Source organism: Mobula hypostoma, chromosome 10, assembly GCF_963921235.1.
Source record: "Mobula hypostoma chromosome 10, sMobHyp1.1, whole genome shotgun sequence".
Taxonomy (NCBI): Eukaryota; Metazoa; Chordata; class Chondrichthyes; order Myliobatiformes; family Myliobatidae; genus Mobula; species Mobula hypostoma.
In genome coordinates, this window is record NC_086106.1 from 62,715,818 (window position 1) to 62,722,205 (window position 6,388).

Below are 6,388 nucleotides of genomic sequence, written 5' to 3' on the forward strand. Positions count from 1 at the left end.
GAGATGGGTCCAGACTTGATTAGTATTTCCAGCACTATTTACTCTATTGCAAAACATGAATGTTTGCCATTAATGGTTGAAGACCAATTTTCTCTGAAGCTTTATGTATTTCCATGATTTGGTACCAGCCTCCTCTATAAATACATAGTACTACAGAATAAAGAGTAATCTTTCCATTATATTTTCATAACAAAAGTAGTCTATCAATTCGTACAGGGTGTATATGATCAGAGAAAGAAATGGGGAAGGAGGGAGCTGTTAATAACATAAGAACATAAGAAATAGGAGCAGGTTTGGCTATCTGGCCCGTCGAGCCTGCTCCATCATTCAATAAGATTATGGCTGATCTGGCCATAAACTCATCTCCACCTACCTGCCTTTTCCCCATAACCCTTAAATCCTCTACTATGCAAAAATCTATCCAACCCTGTCTTAAATACATTTACTGAGGTAGTCTCCACTGCTTCAGTGGGCAGACAATTCCACGGATTCACCAATCTCTGGGAAAAGTAGTCTCTCCTCATCTCCGTCCTAAATCTACTTCTCCGAATCTTGAGGCTATGTCCCCTGTTTCAATGGGAAGGGCTCCATCTAACCCATAATGGGATCAGGGTCCTGGCAAATTACATACAATAACTAGGGGCTGTGGATAGGGCTTTAAACTAAATAATGGGGGGTGGGTTCAGTAGCTTGGAAAAGTAAGGATAAATTGAAAAGGAATGAGAGTTCAGGACATGTAACAAAAATCTCCAGAATTAAAAAAAGCCAATAAGTTTAGAAAGGGATCAGAATTATCTTCCACTAACATGGAGAGAAAATTGAAAAGGGTGATGAGTACTGGACTGTAGGTGTTATTCTTGAATGCACACAGTATACAGAATAAGGTAGATGATCTTGTAGTGCAGTTGGAAATTGGCAGGTATGACATTATGGGCATCACTGAGCTGTGGTTGAAAGAACATCACAGTTGGGAGCTTAACATCCAAGGGTACACATCGTATCAAAAGGACAGGCAGGTAGGCAAAGGTGGGGGGGGGGGTGTTGGGACGGCTCTGTTGGTAAACAATAAATCAAATCCTTAGTGAGAAGTGACCTAGGATCTGATGATATTGAATCCTTCTGGGTTGAGTTAAGAAACTAAAAAGGTAAAAAGAACCCGATGGGAGTAGAATAAAGGCCTCCAAGCAATAGACAGAATGGGGAGTACAAATTGCAGCAAGCGATAGAAAAGGCATGTAAAAAGGGCAATGTTGCATTAGTCATGGGGAAATTTCAATATGCACATAGATTGGGAAAATCTGGATTCCAAGAAAAGGAATATATAGAATGCCTGTAAGATGGCTTTTTAGAGCAGCTTGTGCTTGAGCCCAGTAGGGGATTAGGTATTCAGGATTGAGTGTTGTGTAATGAATCAGTTTGGACTAGGGTAAAGAATTCCTGAGGAGGCATTGATCATAATATGATAGAATTCACACTACAATTTGAGAGGGAGAAGATAAAATCAGTTATATCAATATTATAGGAGAGTAAGGCCAATTACAGAGGCATGACAGAGGAGCTGGCTACAGTTGATTGGAAGAGGACACTAGCAGGGATGATGGCAGATCAACAATGGCTTGAGTTTCTGGGAGTAATTCAAAATGCTCAAGATTGGTTCCTCTCAAAGAAGTAGAAACAGTCTAAAGAGAATGAGAGAACAGTCTCTGAATAGGGAAGTCAAGGACAACTTAAAGTAAGAGAGAAGACGTACAATATAGCAAAAATCAGTGGGAAGCTGGAGGTTTGGGATGTTTTTAAAAACCAATAGAAGGCAACTAAAAGTAGTAAGGAGAGAAAAGAAGGTAAGCTAACAGATAATATAAAAGAAGATAGGACAAACTTTTTTTCTAGATATATGAAGAGGAAAAAAGAGGCAAGAGTGGATATTGGACCACTGGAAAATGACACTGGAGAGGTAGTAATGGGGGAACAAAGAAACTGTGCATGAAAATATGTATTTTGCATCAGTTTTCACTGTGGAAGATACTAGCGACATGTCAGAAATTTGAGTGTCAGGAAGCAGGAGTATAATCACTATTACTAAGGAGAAGGTCCTTGGGAAGCTGTTGGGCCTGAAGACAAATCACTTGGACCGGATGGACAACATTCTAGGGTTCTGAAAGAGGTAGCTGGAGAGTTTGTGGCGGTATTATTAGTGATCTTTCAAGAATCACTGGGCTCTGTAATAACTCTGGAGGAAAGGGAAATTGGAAGTCTCATTCCACTCTTTAAGAAAGGAGGGAGGGCATTAAAAACTATTTAGCCTGCCTTCAGCATTTGGCAAGATGCTATCAGTCCATTATTAAGCATAAGGTTTCAGAGGTCTTGGAGACACATAATAAAATAGGCCAAAGTCAGCATGGTTTCCTTAAGGGGAAATCTTGCACAACAAATCTTTTCAAATTCTTTGAGGAAATAACAGGCAGGATAGACAAAGGGAGTCAGTGGATGTTGTTTACTTCGATTTACAGGAGACCTTTTACAAGATACTGCACATGAGGCTGTTAAAAAAGATAAAAGCCCATGGTATCACAGGAAAGCTACTAGCATTGACAGAAGATTGGCTAACTGGCTGGAGGTAAAAAGTGAGAACGCAGAATTAATAGCTTTGTGGCCAAGTTTACAGATGATACAAAGGTAGGTGGAGAGGCAGGTAGTGTTGAGGAAGCAGGGAATCTGCAGAAGGACAGATAAGGACAATGGGCAAAGAAGTAGCAGATGGAATACAATGTATGGTCATATACTTAGTAGAAGGAACAAAGGCATAGACTATTTTCGAATTGAGGAGTGACTTCATAAATAGAAGTTGTAAAGAGACTTGGGAGACCTAGTGCAGGATTCCCTAAATATTAAAGTATATGTTGAGTCATTAACAAGGAAGTCAAATACAATGTTAGCATTCATTTTGAGAGGACTAGAATATAAAAGCAAGGATGTAATGCTTTATAAGGCATTGGTCATCAACACTTGAAGTATTGTGAGCTGTTTTGGCACCTTATCTGAAAAAGTATGTGCTGGCATTGAAAAGGGTCGAGAGGAGGATCACGAGAATTATCCTGTTTTATAAGGATTGTTTTATGACTCTGGATATGTACTCACTGCCGTTTCGAATAATGAGGGGGATCTCACTAAAACATATAGATTATTGAAAAGCCTATACAGAGTGGACATGGAGAGGATGTTTTCAATCGTGGAGGTGTCTAGGACTACAGCACACAGCCTCAGAATACAAGGAACATCCCTTTAGTACAGAGATGAGAGCAAACTTATTTAGCCCAAGGCAGATGAAACGGGAGTTCATTGCCAGAAATAGCTATGGAGGCCAGGTTATTAGGTATGCTTAAGGCAGAAGCTGATAGGTTCGTGATTAGTAAAGGCATCAAAGGTTACTGGGAGAAAGCAGGAGAATGGGACTGATAAGAAAAATACATTGGCCATGATTCAATGACAAAGCAGACATGATGGGTCGGGTGGCCTAATTCTGCTGCAATGGTTTATGGTCTTATGGTTTTATAACTCTTTTCTGTGGATTAGTTATGATTGTAAGTTAAGAATTTTGACAAATAAATAAACCCACACTATAATTCTAGGAATTACATGCTGCAATACTGTCTTGTGAAACTCCCCCTTTGCCACAGAGTCTTTCCTGTTTCAAAATCTATTTCATTGCACCAGTTGCTCTGCACCCTGCTTCCTTTTGATTGCTGAATTAAATGTCTTTATATTTTTTTGTTGAAAGTTAAAGCCTACTAAACTCAGCAGGCATTCCGGGATGGTAATTTGAACATTGTGGCTTTGTTCAGGGAGATTAATCTTATAAAAACTCTGTAGTGTATGAAAACAATCCTCTAACAAGCAATTTTCTTTGATTATTAAATGTAAGTTAACTTGAAGCCTTTTACACAGAGAGTAGACATTAATACAATCTTAAGGCTTGCTTGAAATGTTCAAAGACTTCTAGTACCTTTATTCAGTAGCGATAAGGATCTATATTTTACTAAACATCATGGAACCGAATTCTGATTCAGCTCAGACTGATTTAAATATCACCCACTTGAAGCTTATCTAATTATTTTTGAAAAGATTACTGTCCATGTCCTGTAACTGAATACATTCTTTTGACTTAACTTTCTCTTGACCATTTGAATTTTCTTTATCATTCCTTTTCGGAGCTCAAGCACTAGGATCTTTTCTTTCTAGATTCTTCCTGATGTATTTTTAAAAGAAAAAGCCTGGAAGGAATTTCTATTTAAAACGTCGAGTTGTAATACACAGAAACAGAATATGTCCATGCCAGCTGTCAAGTACCCATCTGCACTAATCCCGTTCTCCATCACTCATTCCAAATCCTCTATGCCTTGTTGATTGAAGAATTCCATGTACTTAAATATTATGAGATTCTCTACCCTTGCCACCCTCTCAGAAATATGAACCTCATATAATGACAAGCTTACAGTCAAAGCATGTGTACATTAGTTATACATTAAACAGTATGATTTTGCAAGCAACACACAGCAATGTCCTTTATTATATTCTATACAAAGAAGATCAGTGGGTGATGCCATTATATATTGCTTGAATGGCCCACAACACATGCTCCTGGATTTTGGGCTGTGCTAGCTGGCAAACTTCAGTTGTGGTTAATTCCTTCTCGTGGAAGGCCATCAGATTTTGTGCAGGGCACAAAGCTCTTTCATTAAGCTGATGGTCTTTTTGAGCAGATGATTGTCTTAACCTGTAAGTATTCCTAGGAACAGCCATTACAGCATAGAGCTGTTAGGAATGAAGCAAGACACAGAGGTGCAACCAGCAGATATATATAGCCTTGCAGCTTCAAAGACCTGCTTTCAATACTCACTTTGAGTGCTGTTTATGTGGGATTTACACATCCTCCCTTTGGCCGTGTGGGTTTCTAAAAATGCCCAGGTTGGTAAAATAATCAATAATCTACATTTCTTCTTGTGTGTAGGAGGATGGTAGAATTTGGTGAGTGTTGATGAAAATGAGGGGGAGAAGAAAATACAGGGACGATTAGTTAGGAAATGGATTTATCTGTGACTCAGTGGGATATATCACCTGATATACAGTAAGGAAATGTAGAAATAAATACTAGTGTAGCTCTCTTCACAGAGGAAACAGGAACACATTATGTCCTTAAGCTTTACACATATACCTTGCACGTTCTGTTAAATATCATTTCCTCCATGCAGTATGTACTACAGCTAAAATGTTTTCTTTTCTTTTTATAATCCAAGCAAGATTCTAGACACGCATATTTTCTAGCTATTGTATAATATTGTATTATATAATATAATCTTGCAGTACATCATCATAATCTGATAATCACTCTATTATGCATCATTTGCCTGTTTTAAGGATACAAACAGTTAAAAAGTGACGATGCATCACTTGGCAATCCAAGCTAATACTGTATGTTATTGCACTTTTTTTAAATGGGAAACTATTTAAGATCAGGATAAAAATAATCCAAACAGGAAAAGAACAAAAGGATGCAATTGAAGTACAAGATGTTAATTGCTTTATCATTATCACATTCAATTTGTTGAATGAAATCTCAGAAGCAAATCTCCTGTATAGGAACACTGGTGTCTAGGATCTGCTTGCATTGAAGGAAATGGATTGAATGTAAACCTCTCTTGGAAAGGATGATATTGTGGTAATGATAAAGGAAAGCACTGCATGAAGTGAGCATCTCGAAACAAATAAAGAGAAGGGGAAGCATCAAGTGGCTCACATAATGGAAGAATGGCTGGTCTTTTTCCTTCAAGGTATCTGGTTTAGTGATCAGTGGAGACTGCTTCTACAAAATGGCTTTTGATCCTTTTGGATTTATGCACAGAAGACAAGCAACCTCAGTCCCATGGAAGAAGTATTGCCCTGCAACACTATTTTTAATAGTGTATCAAATAGGTTGGTAAGGTTCAAAGGACAAGTGACTCTTTCTTTCCCTCAAGGATGACCCAAATCTTAGCAATCTTATACTTACTCCATCACTGTGGCATTTCCATTTCCCAGGCCATTTACAGACTTAAGCTGGTGGGAGCAATATTCCCCTTTCTTTCAGATTTCAAATTGACCAGAACTAAATCCATGACCCAATAGTAAAAAAAATATTATAACCCAATTTCTTATCCATTTACAGTTTAGTGTTTTTCTTCACCCAGACTGTAGCCTTTCACAGTTAAATATATGCCATTAAAGAGTGGGGTTATAGAATCATTGAAACATACAGCACATAATGGAGACTTTACAGCCAATGTTCCCTCTAATTTTTAGTAGTCAGTGTGCGCAAAAATCTTATGTTGTGCAAATTTTTTTCCTGTGACAA